The 27,537-nt window shown below is 45.8% G+C and overlaps 1 protein-coding gene across 7 annotated transcripts in view; it reads left to right on the top strand.

Annotated features, from left to right (window-relative positions):
* Nucleotides 1–27,537, top strand: part of zgc:154093 (uncharacterized protein LOC777623 homolog) — an 86,053-nt gene that overhangs the window by 1,644 nt on the left and 56,872 nt on the right. The window contains exon 2 of one of the 7 annotated variants that reach the window (XM_059951004.1): nucleotides 13,983–14,128. The exons of 3 other annotated variants lie outside the window; for them this stretch is intronic. The gene's annotated coding sequence lies outside the window, so the exon portion shown is untranslated. Of the gene's footprint in view, nucleotides 1–1,043; nucleotides 1,307–4,530; nucleotides 4,683–13,982; nucleotides 14,129–22,926; nucleotides 23,042–27,537 lie in introns of those variants that run through there. 3 more of the 7 variants (XM_059951002.1, XM_059951001.1, XM_059951003.1) reach the window with 3 other exon arrangements.

The raw sequence follows: 27,537 nt of genomic DNA, 5'->3' as shown, positions 1-27,537 counted from the left end.
TTGTCCAACCCTGCTGGCATGACTACCAGACATACTGATACAGACAGGTTGAAGGTGTTTTTTTGTTCTTACCTGAGTCTTTCAGAAGCATGAACTTTGGCAACACACACAATGCTGGAGCAGCTCAGCAGGTCAGGCAGCATCCTCGAAGGGCCTCAGCCCAAAATCTCCACTGTTTACTCTGCCTGACCTGCTGTTCCTCCGGGTGTGCGTGTGTGTGTGTGTGTGTGTGTGTGTGTGTGTGTGTGTGTGTGTCTGTGTGTGTGTGTGTGTGTGTGTGTGTGAGAGAGAGAGAGAGAGAGAGTGTGGGGTGTGTACGCGCCTGGAGACTTTCTGAATATACCTTCCAACTCAACGTGACAGCATTTGATTAAAAACATCGGGGGGGGGGGGTTAGTTCCCCCAAGCCATCAGACTCCTCAATACCCAGAGACTAGACTGACATCTACATTATATTGAAATTTGTCCTCTACTGTGCCTATTATCTTGTTTATTAATTAATTATTGTACTGCCCTGCACTTGTGCACTTTATGTAGTCCTGTGTAGGTCTGTAGTCTAGTGTAGTTTTTATGTTGTTTTAGGTAGCACCAGGGTCCTGGAGGAACGTTGTTTCATTTTTACTGTGTACTGTACCAGCAGTTTATGGTCGAAATGACAATAAAAAGCAACTTGACTTGAGTTACAGGAAACATTATTACCATCGGGGGGAGATACAGGACTCTACCCCAGGGGTTCCCAAACTGGGGTCCACAGACCCCTTGGTTAATAGTTGTGGTCCATGGCATAAAAAGGTTGGAAAGCCCTGTTCTGCATTTTAGGAACATCTTTCTTTCTCCAATCTGCAATCAGATTTATGACTGTTCCATGAACCCATAAACACTACCTTACTCTTTTGCTCTCTTTTTGCACTACTGATCAATTTTTAAAAAATATTTTTTAATAACTTCTGGTATCTTTAATGCATTGCACAGTACTGCTGCCACGAAACAACGCATTTCATGACAGTTAGCCTAATTGTCATTCCGATTCTGATTCAGAACAGATCGCACAGATATAGCACCGTTTTCAGATTGTCAGAGTTTCCTAAAGTGTTTCCGAACAGTGAGGTCGTTTCCAGGAAGGGTTACAATGCACAAAATCAGCAGGAAATTTCTCCCCAGTCCTGGCCAACGTGCATTTGAACTGGCTGCATCATCTGGTATGAAGAAGCCTCTGCACTGGATTGAAGAGAAGGTGGAGAGAGTTGCAAGTTGTCAGCTACATCTTGGGCACAAGCCTCCCCAGCATGCAGAACATCTGCTAATGGTAATGCCACCGTCCTTAAGGACCTCATGACAACATACCCACGAGCACTACCTCACTGTATTGCCCCTCTTTTTGCACCTCTTACTTACTTTAATTTTTCTTTTTTATATGTACTTCTGATTGTAATTAATATTTTATTACTATATGCAGTACTGTGGAAAAGTCTTAGCCATGCTGGCTATTTAAATGTAACTAGTATTGTATTTGTCAAGGTGGAGCGGAGAGTGAGTTTGTAAATCTCGCGGGAGCAAAGGATGTTGGGAATGGCGAGGATGGAGTGCCATGGGAGGGGTGTGGCAGAGAAGGAGTGGTGTGGGTGCAGACACACCCAGCCCTGAGACACCAGGCAAGGTCATTTGATTCCAAATAGTTGGTTTATGATCATTACAGAATGTCTCTCTGGTGCTTCCCACTCCCTCTCCTCTCCCTTCCCCTTTTCCCAACCATGATTCCCTTCTCCATGCCCCCTTCCCACTCTCAGTCCACAACAGAGACCCAGATCAGAATCAGGTTTATCATCACTCACATACGTCAGGAAATTTGTTTGTTGTTTTTGTGGCAGCAGTACAGTGCAATACATAAAATTACTACAGATAGATTACTATAGATAGAGTGGACAGCCAGTGCCTCTTCCCCAGGGCACCACTGCTCAGTACACAAGGACATGGCTTTAAGGCAAGGGGTGGGAAGTTCAAGGGGATATTAGAGGAAGGTTTTTCACTTAGAGTGGTTGGTGCGTGGAATGCACTGCCTGAGACAGTGGTGGAGGCAGACACACTAGTGAAATTTAAGAGACTACTACACAGGTATATGGAGGAATTTAAGGTGGGGGGGGGTTTATATGTGAGGCAGGGTTTAAGGGTTGGCACAACATTGTGGGCCGAAGGGCCTGTACTGTGCTGTACAATTCTATGTTCTAAATTACTGTGCAAAAGTCTTAGGCACCCGAGCTATAAGCATGTGCCTAAGACATTGACGATACTGTATTGCAATGAACTGCTGCTGCAGAACAACAAGCTTCACGGCAATATACCAGGGAAATTAAACCTGATTCTGGTTCTTGGTTTCCTCCCACGGTCCAAAGATGTACCAGTCAAGTACATTTATTATCAAAGAATGTATAAATTATACAACCTTTATACAATAATTCTACAATTATACAATGCTCGCTCACTTGCTGTTAGTAGGTTAATTGGTCGTTATAAGTTGTCCTGTGATTAGGCAAGGGTTGAACCAGAGGTTGCAGGGCAACACAGCTCAAAGGGCCAGAGGGCCCCTTCCACACATTATCCTAATAAATTAATGAGTCCTGAACCGTTGACTGTACTCCTTTCCATAGATGCTGCCTGACCTGCTGAGTTCCTCCAGCATTGTGTGTGTGTGTGTGTGTGTGTGTGAGAGTGATAGTGTGTGTGCGTGTGTGTGTGTGTGTGTGTGAGAGTGATAGTGTGTGTGCGTGTGTTTGTGTGTGTGTGTGTGTGTGTGTGTGTGTGTGTGTGCGTGTGTGTGTGTGTATGTGTGTGAGAGTGATAGTGTGTGTGCGTGTGTTTGTGTGTGTGTGTGTGTGTGTGTGTGTGCGTGCGTGTGTGTGTGTGTGTGTGTGAGAGTGATAGTGTGTGTGCGTGTGTTTGTGTGTGTGTGTGTGTGTGTGTGAGTGAGTGTGTGTGTGTGTTTTGGCTGAAATAGATGAATAAATAAATGCAATTAAGAGGAGAGGATTATATGGTACTTTTCTTTGTAGTTACTTGTGGAATGCTACCATCTGTCAAATGGCTTTCTCCACCAATGCTACATTGGAATGGTGTCTATATCTCACAGGCTGCTGTACTGTTGCCTTCCTAAACATTCTATGCCTATAAAGTCAACGTGATTCTGAGTGAGATGTTGCTTAAAATTCAGCTGTCAAATTACATGAATTAGGAATGTTTGATATTAGGGACGGCACAGCAGTGTAGTGGTCAACACAACACTTTACAGTGCAGGCCAGCCCGGGTTCAATTCCCGCCTCTGCCCATAGGGAGTTTGTATGTTTTCCCCGTGACCGCGTGGGTTTCCTCCGGGTGCTCCGGTTTCCTCCCACACTCCACTGGCTGGTAGGTTAATTGGCCATTGTAAATTGTCCTGTGATTAGGCAAGGATTAAATCAGTGGATTGCTCGGTGGTGTGGCGTGAAGGGCTGTGTGGTATCTCAAAAATAAACAAACTAACAAATAAATAAATGTTCAGCAGGGGCTCCACTTTTCTCTCAACCTTTGGCTAAGTGGGTGCCACAGTGGCATAGCGGGTTAGTGCTCGGGGTGTTCTGGAGTTTGCAGTTCAGTTCCGACGTCATTATGTAAGGTGTCTCTATATGTTTTTCCCGTGACCGCGTAGTGTTTTCCACCAAGTGCTCTGGTTTCCTCCCTCAGCCTAAATATGTACCGGGTCATTGCAAGTTGTCACGTGATTAGGTTAGGGATAAATCACGGTTGCAAAGGGTTGCTGGGGTGGGGTACCTCAAAAGGCTGGAACGGCCACTCCACGCTGTACCGCTAAATAAAATGAAAAAAATCAATAATCTAGTTTGAAGATCCCATGGCTGACCCTCAGGGATTGTTGGTCTGCCTTCGTTATTTACTGCCTGTTACGCAATAAAGGGCCTCCATCTCTGGCTTCCTTCATCGTGTCAGTAGTTTCCTCTCGGTTTTCACTCCTATCAGTCACACACGTCCCGGGTGGAGACTCAGGAATACCGTCACACCCAGATGTAGAAAAGTTCTCCATTGCTGTCTCCGTAACAGTTTTGTTTGACCCTGAGCTGAACCCCCAAACCAGGAGGACCAGTGGTCCACCCTTAGTCTGGCCTCTACCCTTTGATCTGTTTGTCATGGGTGACCTTACCAAGAGCCAAAGCATAAAGTCCTGACTCCAGCCAACGTCGCTCTCCGGGTCACTGAGGCACGTGAGCCTCCAAACCCAATAACAAGGTTGTGGTCCTCTTGGAGGGTGTCCAGAAGTCGGGCATTCCTAAGTCGGTGTTGGCCTCTGCTATCTGCTCGCCTGCTGCTCTATCTTTTAGTCAGACTCTGGGTTGCAGCCTCAGATCTCTCAACAAACACTAAGTTGTCTGCGTGAATTTGACCAACAAAATATGGAGTGAATTATGTCCTTGGCTTTGGTTGTTGTGACCAAGCTGAAGGAATGTGCTCAGTTTGGGATTTCTGCCTACAGAGTCTCAAGCTGATGACCTTCTCGCAGATGTTTGGACTCGGATCAGATTCCAAAGAGACATTCCCTACTGGTTTTGTCCACTTGGGAATAATGAGTACAGATGTTCCTAATGGACCTTTGCTCTTCTGTCTCAGTGTGGACTCATTGACCCACAGGACACACCAACGTGAGTAATTCTCCTCGGAAACGGCATTATGAGCTGACTTGTTCAGAGAGAATTCATGTTGCATAATAAATGCAGCTTTTTTTCAGAGCTTGTAAACAAAAGGAAGTCAACAGCGGCTGGAAATCCAAAGCAACACACAGAAAATGCTGGGGGAAATCAGCAGGCCAGGCAGCATGTCTGGAAATGAATAAGCAGTCAATGTTTCGGGCCGAGACTGGAAAGGAAGGGAGAAGGTGGCAGAATAAGAAGGTGGGGGGAGGGCAAGGAGGCTAGCTGGAAGGTGATAGGTGAAGCCAGTACATACGGTATATGTCATCATATATGTATAATTCATTTTCCTGCGGGCAGGCAAGATAAAAGGCTGGAGAGGAAGGAATCTGAAAGGAGAGGAGAGTGGAAGGAGAAGGAGGAGGGGACCCAGGGGAGTTGATAGGCAGGTGAGGGGAGGTAGAACATAATGTAGGGAGACTCAGATTAGAAGTTCAGCATGTCTAAAATATAACCGGCAGAATTGATAACTTGGTTTCCTGGTTGAAAAACAGGGCCTCTTGTGAAGGAGTGGTGGAAGAATGGAAGATTTAAATCGTGCTCTTAATTGGATTTGGATCCAATTCCGGTGTGTGTGGGGACACTTCAAGAGGAGTCTGCCTGCTTCACACCTATCCTGTGTTTGTCCCGTACGTTGAATGTCATAGATATTCCTCACCAGGGAGCTGGGCCAAACACTTGCAGACAGGACGAGCTCAGAGAGGCATCTCGGTCGCGTGACCCATGGCCACACGGAGCCAAAGAGCCTGTCTCCATGTTGCATGCCTCAATAATTTCCACATTTGCGACTGAGATTCTAAAGAAGATAACAATACGGATGACCAAATAATTGGTGAAAGAGAGAGATTTAAAGGAGCATCTTAAATGGAGGAAAGAGGTGCCAAATGAAGATTAAGGAGCGAATTAGAGTTCAGAGCCTTGGCACCTAAAGCGGTCACTTTGTTCGTTTTGTACCAAGTCATATGACATGGGCGATCGTGGTCTTTCCAAGACAATGATTGCTCTTGGCAAATTTCTCTGCAGAAATCCTTTTCCATTGCCTTCTTCTGGGCAGTGTCTTTACAAGATGGGTGACCCCTGCCATTATCAATACTCTTCAGAGATTGTCTGCCTGGCGTCAGTGGTCACATAACCAGAACTTGTGATCTGCACCGGCTGCTCATACGACCATCCCCCACCAGCTCCCATGTCTTCACCTGACCCTGATCTGGGAGTTGGGGATGGGTGTTGCTAAGCAGGTGCTACACCTTGCCAAGGGTAGCCTGCAGGATAGCGGAGGAACCGAGCACCTTTACACCTCCTTTGGTAGAGATATACCTCCACCTAAAGTTTAGTTGAAGGAAATTTCTGCTCCTGGTTCTGGTTGCCAGACAGGCAGCCTGACAACCTGGAGACATTGAGAAATGATACGATGTGGAGCTGGGTGTCACATGTAGAACCGCTCTGTCTTTGGGTGAAGTTGCAGAGCGATATTGACTTAATGAGAAGAGGGAGGGACCATCAGAGATGATCAAAGTTCAAAGTAAATTTTATTATCAGAGTACATACGGTATATGTCATCATATATGTATAATTCATTTTCCTGTGGACATACTCAGCAAATCTACAGAACAGTAACTATAACAGGATCAGTGAAAGATCAACCAGAGTGCAGAAGACAACAAACTGTGCAATTACAAATATAAATAAATAGCAGTAAATAACGAGAACATGAGATAGAGTCCTTAAAGTGAGATCATTGGCTGTGGGAACATCTCAACGGATGGGCAAGTGAGTGTAGTTATCTCCTTTTGTTCAAGAGCCTGATGGTTGAGAGGTGGTAACTGTTCCTGAGCCTGATGTTGCAAGTCCTGAGGCTCTTGTGCCTTCTACTTGATGGCAACAGCAAAAAGAGAGCGTGTCCTGGGTGGTGGAGTCCCTGATGATGGATGCTGTTTTCCGATGACAGCGTTTTGTGTTGATGCGCTTAGAGCTGGGGAGGACTTCACCCAGGATGGACTGGATTGTAGTCACTCATTTTTATAGGATTTTCTGTTCCATACCAAGGCTGTGATGCAGTCAATACACTCTCCACCACACATCTATAGAAATTTGTCAAAGTGTTAGATGTCGTGCCGAACCTCCGCAAACTCCTAAGGAAGTAGAGGCAGTGCCGTGCTTTCTTCTCAATCGCGCTTGCGTGCTGGGTCCAGGACAGATGCGGTGCAGTTGTAGGAAGCAAAGGCATGGCCAACAATTCTCTGACTACACGGAGAGATTAGTGAAGTTTGGATAAATCCATGAATGAGAGGGGTATGTTCCAGCTGCAGGCAGATGTGACCAGCCACGGGTTTGTTTCCCTGCTCTGGAGCTCTCTGACTATTGATCCAGCGGAGGGTTTCGGTTGACAGAGGAAACCAGATGCCCTTGGATGCCGGCACGTTCAGAACGATGACGAGAGAGAGTTAACTTCTGCCGCTGTGAGAGGCCGTTCCAGTCCCTTGCCCCGTTTGAAGGGAAAGAAACGTAAAATTGTGCATCTTATTGCTGCTTGAAACTTTCCTCACTGGCGACTGTAAATCTGCAGCTGTCCAACCCTGTGTGGCGCATTGAAATAAAACAGAACTTGGATCAAATGTTAACGTGTCCATCTGAAATTCCTGGTTCACTCTTGTAGCTGTCTCAGTGCCCGTTAATTTCAGTAAAGTAGGAGGAAAGCGGAATTTCACCCAAAGATGTTATTAAATTTGCACAGCACAACTTTTGCAATACAATCAATTCAGTAAGTTCTATACGTACTTTAGACTTACCTACATGTTAAATATTTACCGTCGTACAGGAACATAGTCCTGGCCCCAACTTCGACGGATAGACAAATTAGTCCCACCCATTGTTCTTCTTTCACAGCAGGGGTTCCCAAGCTGGGATCCATGGACCTTTTGGTTAATGGTAGGGGGACCATGGCATTAAAACAGTTGGGAACCCCTGAACAACAGTATCCAACTCCCTGATGAAAACTATTTTTGTGTCTTGTTCCATCAATCTCTCGGGCACTTCACATCGTAATCACGTCCTAATTAAAGCCATTTTTCTTAAAGTAATCAAGAGTCATACAGCATAGAAACAGGCCATTCAGCCCATCTAGTCTATGCTGAGACCATTTAACCTGCCTAGTCCCATTGTCCTGCACCGGCCCACAGCCCTCCAAACCCCTCCCATCCACGTACCTATCTAGACTTCTCTTAAATATTGAAATTGAGCTCACATGCACCACCTGTGCTGGCAGCTCGTTCCACCCTCTCACGGCCCTCTGAGTGAAGAAGTTTCCCCTCATATTCCCCTTAAACATTTCACTTTTCACTCTTGACCCCTGACCTCTAGTTGTAGGCCCACCCAACTTCAGTGGAAAAAGTCTGCTTGCATTTACCCTATCTACGCCCCTCATAATTTTGTATACCTCTATCAAATCTCCTCTTAATCTTCTATGTTCTAAGGAATAAAGACCTGATCTAATCAAACTCCGATCCTCCAGACCAAGCAACATCCTTGTAAATTTTATGACTCATTTTTAAATCAAAGCCAGCTGGTTATCCACCCTTCATCAATCAGAAACGGTTTCACTTTACCCAAATCTTTCCCATCTTCCGATCTGCCTCAGCTTGTTGCATAACAGGCCTTGACCTTTCAGCCAGAGGTTCGCTATATTAATAAGAGAGTGTGTTACATGTGGCAACAAGTTGATAAAAATACTTTGAACAGAAATGCTGACTCTATGCACAAATGTCTGTGGTTAATTACGTTTATCAGGGACAATGAAACTGGAAGGAAGGGACTATCTATTCACCTAATCTTTCATATGTTGTTTTGGAACTTGGTGAAATTCCCTGCACTCGGTGAAGTGCAATCAATACCTTTAGATAGGCGATTTGCCCCATTTGAGGGTGTAGACAATTTTGTGCCTCAATGCAGAAAACAGAGTTAAGGGAAGGATACTTGAGGAACGGAGGGATCTAGGTGTCTGCGTCCACAGATCTCTGAATGGTGCCACACAATTTGATATGGTGTTGCCTTTCATCACTTGGGAGTTTGATTTCAAGAGCCATGAGGTAATGCTGCTGCTGTATAAAGCCCTGGTTTAGACCACACTTGGGGTATTGTGTTCTGTTCTGGTCGCCTCGTTATAAGAAGGATGTGGAAGCTGTAGAGAGGGAGCAGAGGAGGTTTACCGGGATGCTGCCTGGACTGGAGGGTATGTCTTCTGAAGACAGCTCCCTTTGGAGCGAAGGAGGATGAGAGGTGACTTGATAGAGGTGTATAAGATGATGAGAGGCACAGAATGAGAGGACAGCCAGAGACTTTCTCTCATGGTGGAAATGACTAACGTAAGGGGGCGCAATTAAGATGATTGGAAGAAAGTGTTGGAGGGTTGTCAGAGACAGATTCTTTACACAGACATCGATGGGCGCATGGAATGCCCTATCGGGGTGATGGTAAAAGCAGATATATTAAGGGTATTTATTTATTTAGAGATACAAAGCAAAATAGGCCCTTTGAGCCAAACCAACCAACAACCCCCGACAGCCCTGATTTAACCCTAACCTAATCACTGGAAAATTTACAATGACCAATGAGCCTATCTGTTACATCTTTGGACCGCGGGAAGATACCAGCAGACGTGGAGACAGTCCGCGTACAGAGACGCCTTACACATGATGCCGGGATTGAACTCTGAACTTTGACACCAAGAGCTGTAATGGCGTCGCACTAAACACTACACTACCTTGGCACTACACACTGTAAATCGATATTTACATAGATGTTAGAAAAATGTGTGTGTGTGTGGGGGGGGTGGGTTATGTAGGAGCGAATGGTTAGATCGATCTTAGAGCAGGTTAAAAGGCTGGCTCAACATTGCGGGCCAAAGGTTGAGTATGTTCTGTGTTGAACGTTCAGTGGGTATCCTCCTTGGCCTGTTAATAGTGTCATCCTCAGCTCCAATGGAATTCTTGCTGGAAGAGTCAGCTGCCACCTGGACATCAGAGAAAAAGAAGAGCAACTCCCAATGGTAGGAACGAGGGGCCATTTCCATAACCCGATGAGATTTAGAGTTTAACATAGAGGATGGATCTGGTCAAACAGAAATAACATAAGGTCTTCATAAAAGGGTGCTAGAAGAGAAAAAAAAAACTTGCATCTAAAATTTGGTTTTTAAATTCCCAAGCTTAAAAAAAAATTTGGGCAGTACATACTGCGGACAGGAATTTGGCAGTCAGATATTTAAATTGTTTCTTTTGTCAATCCGAGATGCTGATTGGCCATGCAATTACAATTATCTCCTCTTTAAAAGGGACTGATTGTTAATTGGCCCTTTCAGTTTGGTCAGTTCAACAGATAATTGAAATTGCAAATCCAGGAAGCTTTTAAAGTTTCAGAATCAGATCCGTTATCACTGAAGTGAAATTTGTGTTTTGTAACAGCTGTACACAATGACATAAATTACTCTTTATTGGACCCTTTCGTTACGTGGCTGTAACTTCCTATTTGATACGTGAGTCCTGCCAAAGGGTCGTGGACTGTACTTTTTTTCCACAGGTGCTGCCTGGCCTGCTCCTCAACATTTTGTGTGTGCTATGTGTAACTGTTGGTGCCGTGTAACACCTGGGCCCAGAGAAACGATGTCTCCTTTGGCTGGGCTCACAAATATTTATGAGTGGATGAAAGACATTGAACTTGAATTGAAATTACAGACATAAATAAAGGCGGAGTGAAAAGCAACTGCTGGAGCAGCAATAAGCGACCAACATTTTGTTTTGGAAATTAGCCAGTAATGGCAATTACTATCCTGAACCTAATGTTTTTGGAAGAATTATTTACAGTGAGAACATTAACGTGGAGTTATTTCCCTAACTAAATACCAAATTGTGGTTTTGATGGTGTCAGACAAGGGTACAACCTGAAATTTGAAATTTATTTAGTATTGAGGTATGGTGAAATATAACACCTCCTGGCTCCTTGAGCCATATCGACCAGTGAACCCTGGGTTGGGAACCCTGACCTCGCCCAATCACGGGACAATTTACAACGAGCGATTAACCTACTAAGTGGTATGGCTTTGGACTGTGGGAGGTAACCAGGGGTAAACCCACGCGTTCCAAAGTGAGGACTTACAGGGGGCACCGGGATTGAATTCCCTGAGCTGTAATAGCGTTGGGCTAACCGTGGCACTCTACAAAACGTGCTGTAAGTGACAGTATCTCAGTGAAGTGCCAGGCTGGGTAATACCAGGCAATATATTGGGTCTTGAATCCAATTCCTCTCTGAACAGTGTAATCCAGGGGTTCTTAACCCCTCAGGGGTTCATGAATGTGGATTTGGACATATTTAAATCTTTATTTTCGCTAACCTCAAACTGAAATTTAGCATTTCCTTCAATGACGAATATGGGCAACAAACCGCAGTAGAAATTAGCAGTCCCTGTGACTTTGTCACCAATAGCAATCACAGATATTTTCATATCACATTACATTTGTTATGAATGTCTCAAAATATCGTTCATCGTTACCACTACTTGGAATTCACGGTAGTTATCGGCTAGATTGAGCGTGGGCGCAGTCTTCCCGTCTGCCGAAGCTTGTGCGATGTAGATGGACAACTATCGAGCAGCCCTGCGATTGGATATCCAACTTGACATGCGTGTGGCCTTGCCAAAGATTCCCTCCCCCCACAGTTCTTATTCAAGCTAAGCAAAGCCACCTTCACACCAATATGTCTTTAAAAAATAAAAATTCATTTTAACTTTCCTATATTTTAAATGTATAGTCTTGCTATTTAGTGTGTTAATAAAGAAACACATATACAGACAGACAGACAGACACACTTTATTGATCCCGAGGGAAACTGGGTTTCGTTACAATTGCACCAACCAAGAACAGTGAAGAAATATAGCAATATAAAACCATAGATAATTAAATAATAATAAGTTAATCATGCCAAGTGGAAATAAATCCAGGACCAGCCTATTGGCTCAGGGTGTCTGACACTCCGAGGGAGGAGTTGTAAAGTTTGATGGCCACAGGCAGGAATGACTTCCTATGACGCTCAGTGTTACACCTTGGTGGAATGTAATATATTACTACATCACAGTATATTTTTATTGAGACGCAGCATGAAATAGGTCCTTCTCACCCTTTGAGCTGTGCTGCCTAGCAACCTCCAATTTAACGCTTGCCTAATCACAGGGCAATTTGGAAACCAGAGCACCTGGAGGAAACCATGTGGTCTTAGGGAGGACATACAAACTCCTTACAGACAGCAGCAGGATTTGATTTTAAAAAATATTTTGATAACTGTATTTCAACATAATTGGTTTCTTTTGTGATCTATATTTCCTCTCAGCCTCAATCTCTTGTCTTCTCCCCGTATCCCTTCATGCTCTGACCAACCAAGAATCTATCAACCTCTGCCTTAAATATACACAAAGACTTGGCCTCCACAGATGTTTGTGGCAGCAGATTCCACAGATTCACCACTCTCTGGCTCAACTCCACTCTAAAAGGATGCCTCACTATTCTGAGTACTCTGAGGCTGTGTCCTCTGGGCTTAGACTCCCCCATTATAGGAAACATCCTCTCCACATCCACTCTATCTGTGTCCTCTGGTCCTAGACTCCCCCACTACAGGAAACATCCTCTCCACATCCACTCTATCTGTGTCCTCTGGTCCTACACTCCCCACTATAGGAAACATCCTCTCCACATCCACTCTATCTGTGTCCTCTGGTCCTAGACTCTCCCACTATAGGAAACATCCTCTCCACATCCACTCTATCTGTGTCCTCTGGTCCCAGACTCCCCCACTATAGGAAACATCCTCTCTACATCCACTCTATCTGTGTCCTCTGGTCCTAGACTCCCCCACTATAGGAAACATCCTCTCCACATCCACTCTATCTGTGTCCTCTGGTCCTAGACTCCCCCACTATAGGAAACATCCTCTCCACATCCACTCTATCTGTGTCCTCTGGTCCTAGACTCCCCCACTATAGGAAACATCCTCTCCACATCCACTCTATCTGTGTCCTCTGGTCCTAGACTCCCCCACTATAGGAAACATCCTCTCCACATCCAGTCTATCTGTGTTCTCTGGTCCTAGACTCCCCCACTATAGGAAACATCCTCTCCACATCCACTCTATCTGTGTCCTCTGGTCCTAGACTCCCCCACTACAGGAAACATCCTCTCCACATCCACTCTATCTGTGTCCTCTGGTCCTAGACTCCCCCACTATAGGAAACATCCTCTCCACATCCACTCTATCTGTGTCCTCTGGTCCTAGACTCCCCCACTATAGGAAACATCCTCTCCACATCCAGTCTATCTGTGTTCTCTGGTCCTAGACTCTCCCACTATAGGAAACATCCTCTCCACATCCACTCTATCTGTGTCCTCTGGTCCTAGACTCCCCCACTATAGGAAACATCCTCTCCACATCCACTCTATCTGTGTCCTCTGGTCCTAGACTCCCCCACTATAGGAAACATCCTCTCCACATCCACTCTATCTGTGTCCTCTGGTCCTAGACTCCCCCACTATAGGAAACATCCTCTCCACATCCACTCTATCTGTGTCCTCTGGTCCTAGACTCCCCCACTATAGGAAACATCCTCTCCACATTCACTCTATCAAGGCCTTTAGTATTTGATAGGTTTCAGTGAGGCCACATTCTTCTACATTCCTAGAGCCATCAAGCGCTTTTCATATGTTCAATCTTGGAATCATTTTTGTGAACCTCCTTTGAATCCTCTGCAGCTTTGGGAAATCCTTTTTCACTTCAGGGGCCCAAAACTGCTCACAATACTCCAAGTGAAGCCTCAACATCACATCCTTGCTTTAATATATTCAGGCTTTGGGTTTCTAATGGTTTTTCTGTCATTCGTTCTTTGTGTGTGTGTGTGTTGGGGGGGTCCTTTTGTTTTGTCGGTGTCCGCAGAGAGTAAGAATTTCAGGACGGATACTGTATACATTCTCCAATATTAAGTGGACTATTAAACATTTTTGTGAGAAGGGGTCCATTCGCTTTACCGGTCTTTTGTCATGGTATAAAAAAAGTGTAATTGAACTAGGAGCTAGAGGTCTAAAATGTGCTGCCGCAGGCCACAAAATGTATTCTTTAAAGGAGAAATTATACTGGGTAGACACTTCCTTTTACAAAAACATCTGCTAATCTTCATGGTGTGAAGTGGCTAACCCTTACTATTCCTCATGTTTATCACAGAAATGCTCTGCTGGAGCTTGCGAACTGTGTGAGGTTAAGAATTTGGCCCCTCTGCAGATGTCATTCCTAATTCCTGAGAACGCCAGACCAGTTGAAGTTAACATTTTTACAAGATAAAAGATAGGAATGACTCTCAAAAAATTCCAGTAAGTGCAAATACTTTGAATAATAACCAGCAGAGTTTTTGAAATATTATTCACAGATCCAAGGTTTTGTTTTCCAAGTTCCCCTATTTCTTGTCTTCCTATCGGAAGTGTTGCGTCCTGTTTTTATTTTCTCTTGTCCTTGATTTTGTAAATTTTTTATCACCACATTTGTATCTCTTTTGTTTGGCATCTTTGCTGCCTTCCGCAGCATTCCATGTAACTTTAAAAATACTTCATGTATTTGCAAGAGCTACTAACTAGAGGATTTTTTGTATAAATATTTTCAGATATATAAAAACAAGAATTTAATGTTGAGGCCTCACTTGTATCGGGCCCCTTATCTTCGAAAGGATTTGTTGACGTTGGACAGGGTTCAAAGGAGGTTCACAGAAATGACTCCTGGATTAAACAGCTTGTCATGTGAAGAGTGTTTGATGGCTCTGGGCCTGTATTCACTGGAATTCAGAAGATTGAGGGGTGACCTCATTAAAACCTATCAAATAGTGAAAGGCCTTGATAGAGTGAATGTGGGGAGGATGCTTCCTTTGATGGGAGAGTTGAAGACTCAAAATTGAGGGGCGTCCTTTTAGAACGGCGATGAGGAGGAATTTCTTTAGCCAGAGAGTGGTGAATCTGTGAAATTCTTTGTCACAGGCAGCTGTGAAGGCCACGTTTTTATGCTTATTTAAGGTAGAGATCGATAGACACTTGATTAGTCAGGGTATGAAGGGATACGGGGAGAAGGCAGGACACTGGGGCTGAGAGGGAAAATTGGATCAGCCTTGATAAAATGGTGGAGCAGACTCAATGGGCCAATTCTGGTCCAATATCTTATGGTCCTATGGTGCAGCAGTCCATGATGGACGTCCCTTTTTGAGCTTTCTTAATCAGAATCATAATGAGGTTTAATGTTGTGGTGAACTACATATACCTGTCTGGACAGGCCCCCTGCTGACTGCTCCTGTGGCTCCTCCCACAGACCCCTGTATAAAGGCGATCAAGGCCTGAGCCCGGCCTCTCAGTCTCCAGGATGTAGTATGGTGGTCACTCACTGCTTGTTCCTTCTTCCAGTCAATAAAAGCCGATATCTCGCCTTACGTCTCAGAGTGACGTATTGATGGTGCATCAAATATCACCAGCATATGTTGTGAAATTTGTTGCTATGGAGGTTGGTGCCCATGATGAAGCTGAGGTTACAATTTTCTGCAGCTTGTATCGATCTACCCCCTCCCCAATACCAGACAGTGATTTAGCCAGTTAGAATTCTCTCCATGGTACATTTGTAGAATGTTTTATCCAGAAATAGTATTAAAAATGTTTTGCCTGTTATTATCATCAGACGCTGTCCATTGGTTTAACAGACCTACAGAGAAAATTAAACAATCAGATATTCAGATAACTGCTTCCTGCTCTTGCACGGAAACGCTAGTTACAAATTTCCGCCCATTTCTCTGATTCTTCCTCTACCTTTTCTTGTTTTCTGTCGTTCCATCTCAGGGAACTGGTCAGCAGCCAATATGCTTTACAATCCCACAGATTCCTGCAGCTATCCGGACTGCAAATGCTCCCAGCCTGATTCCTGTAAGGAAGCCTCTCCATTCTTCATTGCAATCTCTGGCCGCTTCGCTCTTGTTCTCCTCCTCCGCTGTAGCTAATGGGTTAATTGATTCATTTATTGAGATACACATGGAACAGGCCCTTTCAGCCTCTGAGCCTCAAAGTTAACCCTCGCCTAGTCACGGGACAATTTACAATGACTAATTATCCTACCAGCCGATACGTCTTTGGACTGTGGGAGGAAACTAGAGCACCCGGAGGAAAACCACGCGCTGACGGGGAGAACGTGGAGTTTCTTTACAGGCAGCATAGGAGGCAGTTGAACCCAATCGCCTGTACTATCCAACACTGTCCTGGCCACGACGCTACCGAGCTGCCCCACCTGGGTTCTCATCCTCTTCTTTTCCATCTCCCATCGATCGAAGGTGATTTCTTTATCTAATTTAGAGATACTTCCAGCCCAACGAACCCATGCTGTCCAATTCCACACATTAACCCACCAACCTGTACATCTTTGGATTGTTCATAGTACAAACTAACTTTATTATCAACACACCATATACAACCCTGAGATTCGCTTTCTTGCAGCCATACACAATAAAACTAAGAAATGTAAAGAGCCCACCCAGCAGGACAGAACAACAACCAAAGTGCAAAAGAGAATGAACTGTGGGAGGAAACCAGAGCGCCAAGAGGGAACCCATGGGGTCATGAGGAAAACATAGAAACATAGAAAACCTACAGCACAACACAGGCCCTTCGGCCCACAATGCTGTGCTGAACATGTACTTACTTTAGAAATTACCTAGGGTTACCCATAGCTCTCTATTTTCCTAAGCTCCATGTACCTATCCAGGAGTGACCCTATCATATCCGCCTCCACCACCATTGCTGGCAGCCCATTCCATGCACTCACCACTCTCTGAGTAAAAAACTTACCTTTAACATCTCCTCTGTACCTGCTTCCAAGCACCTTAAAACTGTGCCCTCTCATGTTAGCTATTTCAGCCCTGGGAAAAAGCCTCTGACTATCCACATGATCAATGCCTCTCATCATCTTGTACACCTCTATCAGGTCACCTCTCACACTCTGTCGCTCCAGGGAGAAAAGGCCGAGTTCACTCATGCTCCACAATCCACATCCTCGTAAATCTCCACTGCACCCTTTCTATGGCTTCCACATCCTCCTGTAGTGAGGCAACCAGAACGGAGCACAGAACTCCAAGTGGGGTCTGACCAGGGTATAGCTGCAACATTACCTCTCAGCTCTTGAACTCAATTCCACGATTGATGAAGGCCAATACACCATACGCCTTTTTAACCACAGAGTCAACCTGCACAACTGCTCTGAGTGTCCTATGGAGTCAGACCCCAAGATCCCTCTGATCCTCCACACTGCCAAGAGTCTTACCATTAATACTATATTCTGCCATCATATTTGACCTACCAAAATGAACCACCTCACACTTATCTGGGTTGAACTCCATCTGCCACTTCTCAGCCCAGTTTTGCATCCTATCAATGTCCCGTTGTAACCTCTGACAGCCCTCCACATGATCTACAACACCCCCAACCTTAGCAAATTTACTAACCCATCCCTCCACTTCCTCATCCAGGTCATTTATAAAAATCACAAAGAGAAAGGGTCCCAGATCTGAGTCGCTCCACTGGTGACTGACCTCCATGCAGAATATGACCCGTCTACAACCACTCTTTGCCTTCTGCGGGCAAGCCAATTCTGGATCCACAAAGCAATGTCTCCTTGGATCCCATGCCTCCTTACTTTCTCAATAAGCCTTGCATGAGGTACCTTATCAAATGACTTGCTGATATCCATATACACTACATCTACTGCTCTTCCTTCATCAATGTGTTTAGTCACATCCTCAAAAAATTCAATCAGGCTCATAAGGCACGACCTGCCCTTGACAAAGCCATGCTGACTATTCCTAATCATATTATACCTCTCCAAATGTTCATAAATCCTGCCTCTCAGGATCTTCCCCATCAACTTACCAACCACTGAAGTAAGACTCACTAGTCTATAATTTCCTGGGCTATCTCTACTCCCTTTCTTGAATAAGGAAACAACATCCACAACCCTCCAATCCTCCGGAACCTCTCCCGTCCCCATTGATGATTCAAAGATTATTGCCAGAGCCTCAGCAATCTTCTCCCTTGTCTCTCACAGTAGCCTGGGGTACATCTTATCCAGTCCTGGCGACTTATCCAACTTGATGTTTTCCAAAAGCTCCAGCACATCCTCTTTCTTAATATCTACATGCTCAAGCTTTTCAATCCACTGTAAGTCATCCCGACAATTGCCAAGATCCTGTTCCATAGTGATTACTGAAGCAAAGTATTCATTAAGTACCTCTGTCATCTTCTCTAGTTCCATACACACTTTTCCACTGTCACACTTGATTGGTCCTATTCTCTCACGTCTTATCCTCTTGCTCTTCGCATACTGGTAGAATGCCTTGGGGTTTTCCTTAATCCTGTCCGCCAAGGCCAAGGCCCTCTCATGGCCCTTTCTGGCTCTCCTAATTTCTTTCTTAAGCTCCTTGCTGCTAGCCTTATAATCCTCTAGGTCTCTATCATTGCCTAGTTTTTTGAACCTTTCGTAAGCTTTTCTTTTCTTCTTGACTAGATTTTCAACAGCCTTTGTACACCATGGTTTCTGTACCCAACCATCCTTTCCCTGTCTCATTGGAATGTACCTATGCAGAACTCCATGCAAATATCCCCTGAACATCTGCTACATTTCTGCCGTACATTTCCCTGAGAACATCTGTTCCCAATTTATGCTTCCAAGTTCCTGCATTTTAGCTTCATATTTCCCCTTACTCCAACTAAATGCTTTCCTAACTTGTCTGTTCCTATCCCTGTCCAATTTTATGGTAAAGGAGATAGAATTATGATCACTATCTCCAAAATGCTCTCCCACTGAGAGACCTGACACCTGACCAGGTTCATTTCCCAATACCAGATCAAGTACAGCTTCTCCTCTTGTAGGCTTATCTACAGATTGTGACAGGAAACCTTCCTGAACACACCTAACAAACTCCACACCATCTAACCCCCTTGCTCTAGGGAGATGCCAATCAATATTGTGGAAATTAAAATCTCCCACCACAACAACCTTGTTATTAGTACACCTTTCCTGTCTCCCTATCTGCTCCTTGATATCCCTGTTACTATTGGGTGGTCTATAAAAAACACCCAGTAATTGACCCCTTCCTGTTTCTAACTTCCACCCACAGAGACTCTGTAGACAATCCCTCCATGACTTCCTCCTTTTCTGCAGCTGTGACACTATCTCTGATCAACAGTGCCACGCCCCCAACTCTTTTGCCTCCATTCCTGTCCTTTCTGGAACATCTAAAACCTGACACTCTAAGTAACCATTCCTGCCCCTGAGCCATCCAAGTCTCTGTAATGGCCACATGTACTGATCCATGCTCTAAGCTCATCTGCTTTGTTCATGATGCTTCTTGCAAAATAGACACATCTCAAACCATTGGTCTGAGCTCGTCCCTTCTCTATCACCCACTTATCCTCCCTCTTGCACTTTCTCCAAGCTTTGTCTATTTGAGCACTAACAGCCCCTTCCACTGTCTCTACAGTTCAGTTCCCACCATCCACGTTTCTTTCCTGCATCCACAGAATCGCCTGTCAGAGTCCCCTATCACTGCTGCCTTCTTCCTTTCCCTACCCTTCTGAGCCACAGGACCAGACTCTGTGCCAGAGGCACGGCCACTGTTGCCTCCCCCAGGTAGGCCATCCCCCTCCCCCAACACTACTCAAACAGGTGTATTTATTGTTAAGGGTGACAGCCACAGGGGTACTCCCTAGTATCTAACTTGCTCTTCCCTCTCCTGACTGTTACCTACTTAACCGTCTCTCGAGGCCCCGGTGTGACTACTTGCCTATAGCTCCTCTCTAACACCTCCCCGCTCTCCCTGACCAGATGAAGGTCATCGAGCCGCAGATCCATTTCCCTAACCTGGTCCCTAAGGAGCTACAACTTGACGCACCTGGTACAGATATGGCCGTCCGGGGGGCTGGGAGTCTCCCGGATTTCCCACATCTGACACCCAGTACAGAACACCGGCCTCACAGACATTCTTCCTGTTTCACAGGTAACCTACCTCGCCTCGACTTGTTATCGCTGAAGCCCTGTTGAGCCAAAGCCCTCCTGCTCTGACTCCCTCTACTCCATCGCCAGGTCCTCGGGCCCCCACTCTATACAGCTGTTTTCTTTTTAAACTCTTCCTGCTGGTCTAACTCGATGACGTCCGTGCGCCTGCACAGTCGTTCCTCAAAAACGTACAAACTGTTTACATGGGTGAGTGAGGTATTGATCAATCACTCTAGAAAAGGCCCCCCTGCCCTTCAACAGAGAAGTAACCATGGTACAGTATTTTTTCAAGTTCACCCAAGAAATTAGTTGATTTCAGACCGTCTACAATTTGTGTTCAAGCCTTTAGAGTAGAATTTGGAAACCAGTGTCTGTGCAGTTTCCTCTACATTGGTGAGACCCGTAGTAAATTGGGGGAAAATTTCATTGAGCACCTCTGCTCCATCTGCCACTGGTGGGACCTCCCGGCCAAATGTTTTAACTCTGATTCCCATTCCCATTCTGAAATTTTGTTCCATGGCCTCCTCTTGTGCCATGATGAGGTCTCTCTCAGGGTGGACAAGCAACAACCTTACATCAGAACCAGTTCCATCTGGGTAGCCTCCAGCTCGATGGTTCGAATACCAGTTTCTCATTCTGGAGAAAAACGATGTTCCCTTCCCCCCGTTCTTCTTCTATTCCCCACCCTGGCCTCTTGGCCTTTCTCTCCTGCTCATCACCTCCCCCTGGGGTCCCTGTCCCTTCCCTTTCTCCTTTCGTCCACTCTCCTCTCCTGTCAGATTCCTTCTTCTCCAACCCTTTATCTTTCCCACCTGCCCGGCTTCACCTATCGACTTCCGGCTATCCTCCTCCCCACCCCCCAGCTTTTTATTCTGGTGTCTTTCCAGTCCTGAAGAAGCCCGTCGACTGTTTATTCATTTCCAGAGATGCTGCCTGACCTGGTGAATTCCTCCAGCTTGGTGTGTATGTTACTGGAAGCTGATTCAGACTGTGGTTTATCTTAGTGGCCCTTGGATGCTGTCTAGATTCACACTGAAACTTAGTCCTTTGAAGATAATTCTTCCAAAATCATCATCTTGAGGCATACAGCCAGTGACCTGTACAAGTAATTAAGGCCACACAGAGAAAAAAAATGCAGATTTTATTTGTATCTTTCCTTTCCAAAACCTTCGGAATGGAAATGTTTATTCAGATTTTTTTCATTTTCTTCCAAATGGTGGGGAGTGGGAATATCCATTCGTCTAGACAAGTGTCCTATTGGTCCTAATCTTGCCAAGGGAGGATTATTTTCTTTAAATGGAGATGTCTATAATATTTCCTGAAGTGAAACACAGTCTGTGATTCTTCGAGGGACAGTATACTTGTGGCGTACTTTGATGTAGTTCTGCCCAGTTCTAAAGACAAATTGCTGGAGGAGCTCAACAGGTCGGGCAGCAACCGTGAGGCGGAGGGATGTTTTGGGTTGAGACCCTGCCTCGATACGGGTTTCAAATGGAAATGCTGACGATGGCTCGTCCTCACAGATGTTGTTTAACCGGCGGAATTCTGGCAGCATTTTGTTCTTGTTCCTGAGCACAGTGTCCGCAGTCCTCCACTGAAACGTGCCGACAGAGCCTGATCACATGCTACAGTTCTTAAGAAGCAGCCAACCGATATTATGTAAGCGATGTACCCCCGGTGGCTGCTTTACTGCGTAGCTCCTGTTGCCTTCTCCTGCTGCAGCCCATCCACGTCAAGGTTCAACGCGTTACCGCTGTTGTAACGCCTGGTTATCTGAGTTATTGTCACCCTCCTGTCTGGCCGTTCTCCTCTGACCTCCCTCATTAACAAGGCGTTTTCGCCCACCCACAGAACTGCTGTTCACTGAACACTTCCCCGCCATAGGAAACATCCTCTTCACATCCACTCTTCTGAGGGCTTTCAACATTCGAGAGGATTCGATGAGGTCACCCCCTCATCCTTCTGAATTCCAGCAAAGCCTGCTTGGGTGAAGTATTGTAGGGTTAAACATAGGAGCATGGAAAACCTACAGTACAATACAGGCCCTTCGGCCCACAATGCTGTGCTGAACATGTCCTTATCTTAGAAATTACCTAGGTTTACCCATAACCCTCTATTTTTCTAAGCTCCATGTACCTATCCAGCAGTCTCTTAAAAGACCCTATCGTATCCGCCTCCACCATCACTGCTGGCAGCCCATTCCAACACTCACCACTCTCTGAGTAAAAACTTACCTTTAACATCTCCTCTGTACCTGCTTCCAAGCACCTTAAAACTGTGTTCTCTTAAAAGACCCTATCGTTTCCGCCCCCACCATCGCCACTGGCAGCCCATTCCACGGTTAACTTTGGAATCTACTTTGCATAATTCAGGAGCCTGACAACTGAAAGAGAGAGTCGGTGCTGTGCCGTGATTGGATAACTCCTGTTACATAGGAACCGGAAAAATCATTCATCGGGTCTTTATAGGTACGTGGAGCTTAGAAAAGTAGAGGGCAATGTGATAGGGAAATTCTAGGCAGCTTCTAGAGTAGGTTCCATGGACAGCACAGCATTGTGGGCCGAAGGGCCTGTAAAGTGCTGTAGATTTTCTGTTCTATGTTCTAAGCAGTGGTCCAGAGCCATCAAACACTCCTCATATGACAAGCCATTCAATCATGGAATCATTTCCGTGAACCTCCTTTGAACCCTCTCCAGTTTCAGCACACCATTTCTTAGATGAGGGGCCCAAACCTGCTCCAAGTGAGGCCTCACCAGTGCTTTACAGAGCCTCAACACTACATTCTTGCTTTTAAGTAAAACTGCGTGTATCCTGCTGCTTCCCATGGCCTCTGTTGGGTAACAGCGTTTGTGGGACATTGCTGAGAAAATCTGGCTGCCACATTTCAGGAGAGAAACTCCTTTGTGTACGCCTGCCTTTAAAAATGAACTTGGACGAGGATATTGAACCAGCACTGACAAATACCTCTTGCATTGTGTAAAGATTTGGCAGCTCTGCCTTTAAACTAGTCACATACCTGGCATTCTGTGAGTAGTAATCCAATACACTTTTCTTTGTTTACTTCTGCATGCTCTCTTTAGTAATTAAGCCAAAAACAACACTTGGTGGTAGTTCTATAGCTGATCACTGGGGACAGGGCTGGTGAGGTAAGATTTCGATCTGAATCTTACCCAGGCTTCAGAGCAGGACCTGGATTTCAACGCGAACCAAGCCAGGTATGAGAATTAGTTCAGATTTCTCAAGTGGTTTTGAATCTAGCCAACATGTGTTACAAGGAGCCATTCATAAATTCCAACATTCATATTTCCCTTCGTGGGAACCAGAGCAGCTCTGGCATGGCTAACCCCGAGGGAGGAGGTCAAGGTGGTGCTTTGAGTAAATCTGCATTTCCTTCCCTGAGCCGCAGTTTTTCTCCCCGGGGAAGTTTAAACAAAAGTAACCTGTCGATACTTTGTGGGCGTTATGAATACAACACGGGCTCGCTGCCTGCGTGTCAAGAGAGACGAGGACTTGAGAACTATTACGAAGAAAGCATTTGTTGGTCCACAGCACCTCAAGATGTCTTTGGGAAAATGCTGGTGATCGGCACGTCCCAGGCTGCAGGAGTACGTGCTGAGGGACGCACTGAAGCTTGGTGCGGCCACCGCAAGGGATTGGTGGGAAGGACCACAGTGTAGGGTTCTTCTCCTGCTGGAGAGAGAGAGGCTGGGTGGTAGGGTGAGGGGGGGGGGGGGGGGGAGAGGTCTCTGTCGTCCAGGCTCGACCATGGTTATTGCTTCCTAGATCTCTGAATATGTAGGCACGATTTTTCCCATGTAGCCAGCTCGCCCCCTCTCCACGCAGGCTGATGAATCCAAAGGAACGGCAGACACCGATACAGTTTGGCACCAGCGGTATTACAGGAGTTGCCAGTCAGCATTGAACTCAATGTAGGACTGTCTTAGGGACTCCAGCTCCAGATTTTTCCCTCTGGGTTCACTCCTGAAGCCTTCCTCGTGAGAGGGTGTGACCGCAAGGCAGCGGAGGTTTGAGATCAGAGTTTTCCTTCTCCTCGATGAGCTGCCAGCCACGGCTGACAGGTCCTATCTGCCCAAAGCCACTGGGTTTAACCCACCTTTACCCCTTTGCCTGTCAGTAGAAACAGTTCCAACAGGCTTAGTAGCCAAGCCGCACCTGAAGGCCAGGAGCTGGACGTGGTTGTCAGAGGCTATTTGAGACGCGCGCCATTGGGAGCACTTAATAGGTAGTGGGAGCTTATCCCCATTACCACCTCCGGCTATGATAACCATAAAGAACCGTGAGTGAGAAGCCCCTCAATTATTGCAGTAGTTAATACAGCACCCCAGGTGCCACCTGAGTGGTGACTATCCTGTGGATGTGCAGGAATGTGACAGAACTGTATGGAAAGCATTGTCTGTAATGCAAAGAATGAAAGGCATTGAATGACTTATTCTTGTAAGCAGTTTTATTATTATTATGATGTGTTGTCATGTGGTCAAGTGGTTAAGGCGTTGGTCTAGTGATCTGAAGGTCGCTAGTTCGAGCCTCAGCTAAGGCAGCGTGTGTGTCCTTGAGCAAGGTACTTAACCGCACATTGCTCTGCGACAACACCGGTGCCAAGCTGTATCGGCCCCTGCCCTTGGACACCACTGGTGGCGTAGAGAGGGGAGACTTGCGGCATGGGCAACTGCCGGTCTCCCATACAACCCTGCCCAGGCCTCAGTCGTCATTGAAAATCGATGGACAGCTGAAGAAAAAGAAGAATTATTATTATGAATAAAGTTTATTTGGAAATAAAAAAGGACCTGTTTTCAGTGAAGCTCCCGGACGTAACTGGAAATGTCAAGGGTCACTCTACTGACTGGTGTTCACTAGAGAGACTTGGTGATGTTGGAGACAGTAAGTGTTACGAGGCTAACCAGATCTCATTGGAGACCAGGCTTCTGTGGTGTTAGCAGATACAGCTGGGAATACCAAGTGCAACTCGACTGACAAGGCGTCACTTAGGGTTCAGACTGTCACCAGGCATACAGGGCTTAAAACTTAAAGATTTAAAAGCTCCTGATGCAGGAGATAACCTACTGGGTAGAAGACTGGTTGGCCAGGGCCTTTCAGTGCTTGGTAAGGTGTAGTGGGTGTTTGCCTGAAGGACTGTGGCAACAACTTTTCGCAATGTATGAAAAAGGGTAAAATCCAGGAAGGTGTGGTTGCTGGATTTAAAAATATTGCAAAGATAGGTGGAAAGCTTGTGAAGAGAACATAAAGAGCCGACAGCAATCAGCTAATGGGTACACTGTGGGAAATGGTGAAATTGTTCCTTTTTGCAGGGAAGTTAAGCGAGGGGGCTGAGCTCTGATACGCAGAGGAATTTGGGTGTTTCAAGTTCGAAGTTCAAAGAACATCCATTATCAAAGCATACGTACATTATACAACCCTGAGATTCGTCTCCTTACAGGCAGCCACGAAACAAAGAATCCCAAATGAACCCATTGAGGAAGAGATTGTCAAACACCCAGTGCCAGAGAGAGAGAAAAAGACAAATCATGCAAACAGTAAAACTAAGCAAATGGCATCCGGACCTGAAGGGCCAGCGCAGAGCCGAGTAGACGCTGAGGGACAGTGAGCTGAACCTCAGCCTCCAATTACCTGATCTCCTTCAATACGGCCTGGTGCTTAAGTCATTGTCCAAACCTTGGGCTCAGTTGTTTAGATACACTCTGGGGCCTGAACCCCGCTGCCTCAATTTCACCTATTCTTGACCTTTCCAATTTGGCCCAATGCTTGAGTTGATTGTACTTTGGGTCTTTCTTGTTCCTGGCGATGGACCCACTGCCTCACCCTGCCATTCCAATTTGCTTCCAAGCCCAAAGGGAAGTTCCAGGGTATTGCCTGCGATGATCCCTTACCAGAAAAAGAGTGATTAACAAAGTATTTAGTTGCTTGCTTTGTCTTGCTCCATGAGACTGGAAGTAGGGGACACGGCCTACAGGCTCATGGGTTGATAATCCAGAAGGTTACGTCCATGGAGTCCGTGATGAATTGGCTGTTCGGATGCAGAACTGGTTTGTGCATAGGAGACAGACGGTAGTGGTTGAAGGGACATTTTCGAGCTGGAGGTCTGTAATTAGCGGTACTCTGCTGAGATCACTGCTACTTGTGATGGCCTGGATGAAAAGGTAGATTGGTGGGTTGGTAAGTTTGCAGATGATACCAAAACTGACGGAGTCGTGGAGAGTGTAGAAGACTGGCAAAGAACACAGTGCAATATCAATCGCTGGCAGAGAAATGGCAGATGGAGTTTGACCCAGATAAATGTGTGATGTTGCACCTCGGCAGGGCAAGACCTTAACAGCGTTGCTGAGCAGAGAGATCTTGGGATCCAAGTTCATCGCTCCTTGAAAGTGGCTGATCAGGTCGATGAGGGGGGTTAAGAAGGCTTATGGAATGTTTGCTTTTATTAGTCGAGGCATTGAGTTCAAAGGTCGAGAAGTTATGTTGCAACTTCATTCAACTCTGGTCAGGCCGGATTTGGAGTATTGCGTACAGTTCTGATCGCCCCTCGATAGGATGTTGAGGCTGTAATGTCTGTAATGAGGCCTGCTCTGTCTGCAGGGATGTCATCTTTGGTAAAACTTCAGTTCTGAAGCTATTTGCTTATTTTTATTGTTTACACAATTTGTTTCTCTCTCTTTGCACATTGACTGTTGAACTCTCCTTTTTCTCACTGAGTTCTTTTGAGGTGTCTTTGTTTCGTGGCTGCCAGGGGCTGCATAATGTACACATAGTTCGATAATAAATGTACTTTGAACTTCGAGTGACTTGCTGCCCCCGCACCCCTCACCAAGTGCTGGGTGCCAAGTTGGTGAGGGTTATGTGGGCAATCTCCCTCCCTCCCTTGCCCTGCTGTCTTTTCCTTCCATCTGGAAGGGAGTCCAGCTCATCCCCCTCCCTCTGAGAAGCGACAGCTAATATGTAAATGGTTGCATGTTAGTTTCAGCTGGTGAAATTAGGTGTGTTTGATATAATTATGCGTGTGTTTGAAATATGTTGCTTTCAAAAACGTCACAACAGGCTCTTACTTGGATAAGCTTGTGTTCTGCCAGACACTGTGGGTGCACTACATTGACGCTGGAGGTGTAGGCGTCCCTCAGCTCATCCCCATGTGTGTCGGCTGTCAAGGCAAATGACGCATTCCTCTTTATGTTTCAACCTATATGTACTGTGCACATATGCAAAGCTCAGGAGCCTAAGACTTTTGTACAGTACGGTACTTGTCAACGTGGAGCGGAGAGCCAGTTCGTAAATCTGGTGGGAGCAAAGGTTGTTGGGAATGGTGAAGATGGAGCCCTGTGGGAGGGCTGTGGGACAGGTGGCAGAGGAGAGAGCCGGGGTAGGTGCAGACACACCCAGCCCTGAGACACCAGGCAAGGTCATTTGATTCCAAACAATTGGTTTATTGATCGATACAGAATGTCTCTCTGGTGCTTCCCTCTCACTCCCCTCTCCCTTCCCCTTTTCCCAACCATGATCCCCCTCTCACTGCCCCCTTCCCCTTCACTCTCAGTCCACAACAGAGACCCAGATCAGAATCAGGTTTAACATCACTCACATCTGTCATGAAATTTGATCTTTTTTGCAGCAGCAGCAGCAACAGTATAGTGTAATATACAAAATTATTACAGTACTGTGCAAGAGTCTTAGGCACCAGCAG

Source organism: Hypanus sabinus, chromosome 26 (genome assembly GCF_030144855.1).
Source record: "Hypanus sabinus isolate sHypSab1 chromosome 26, sHypSab1.hap1, whole genome shotgun sequence".
Lineage (NCBI taxonomy): Eukaryota > Metazoa > Chordata > Chondrichthyes > Myliobatiformes > Dasyatidae > Hypanus > Hypanus sabinus.
This window is presented reverse-complemented; position numbering and strand designations above follow the sequence as displayed.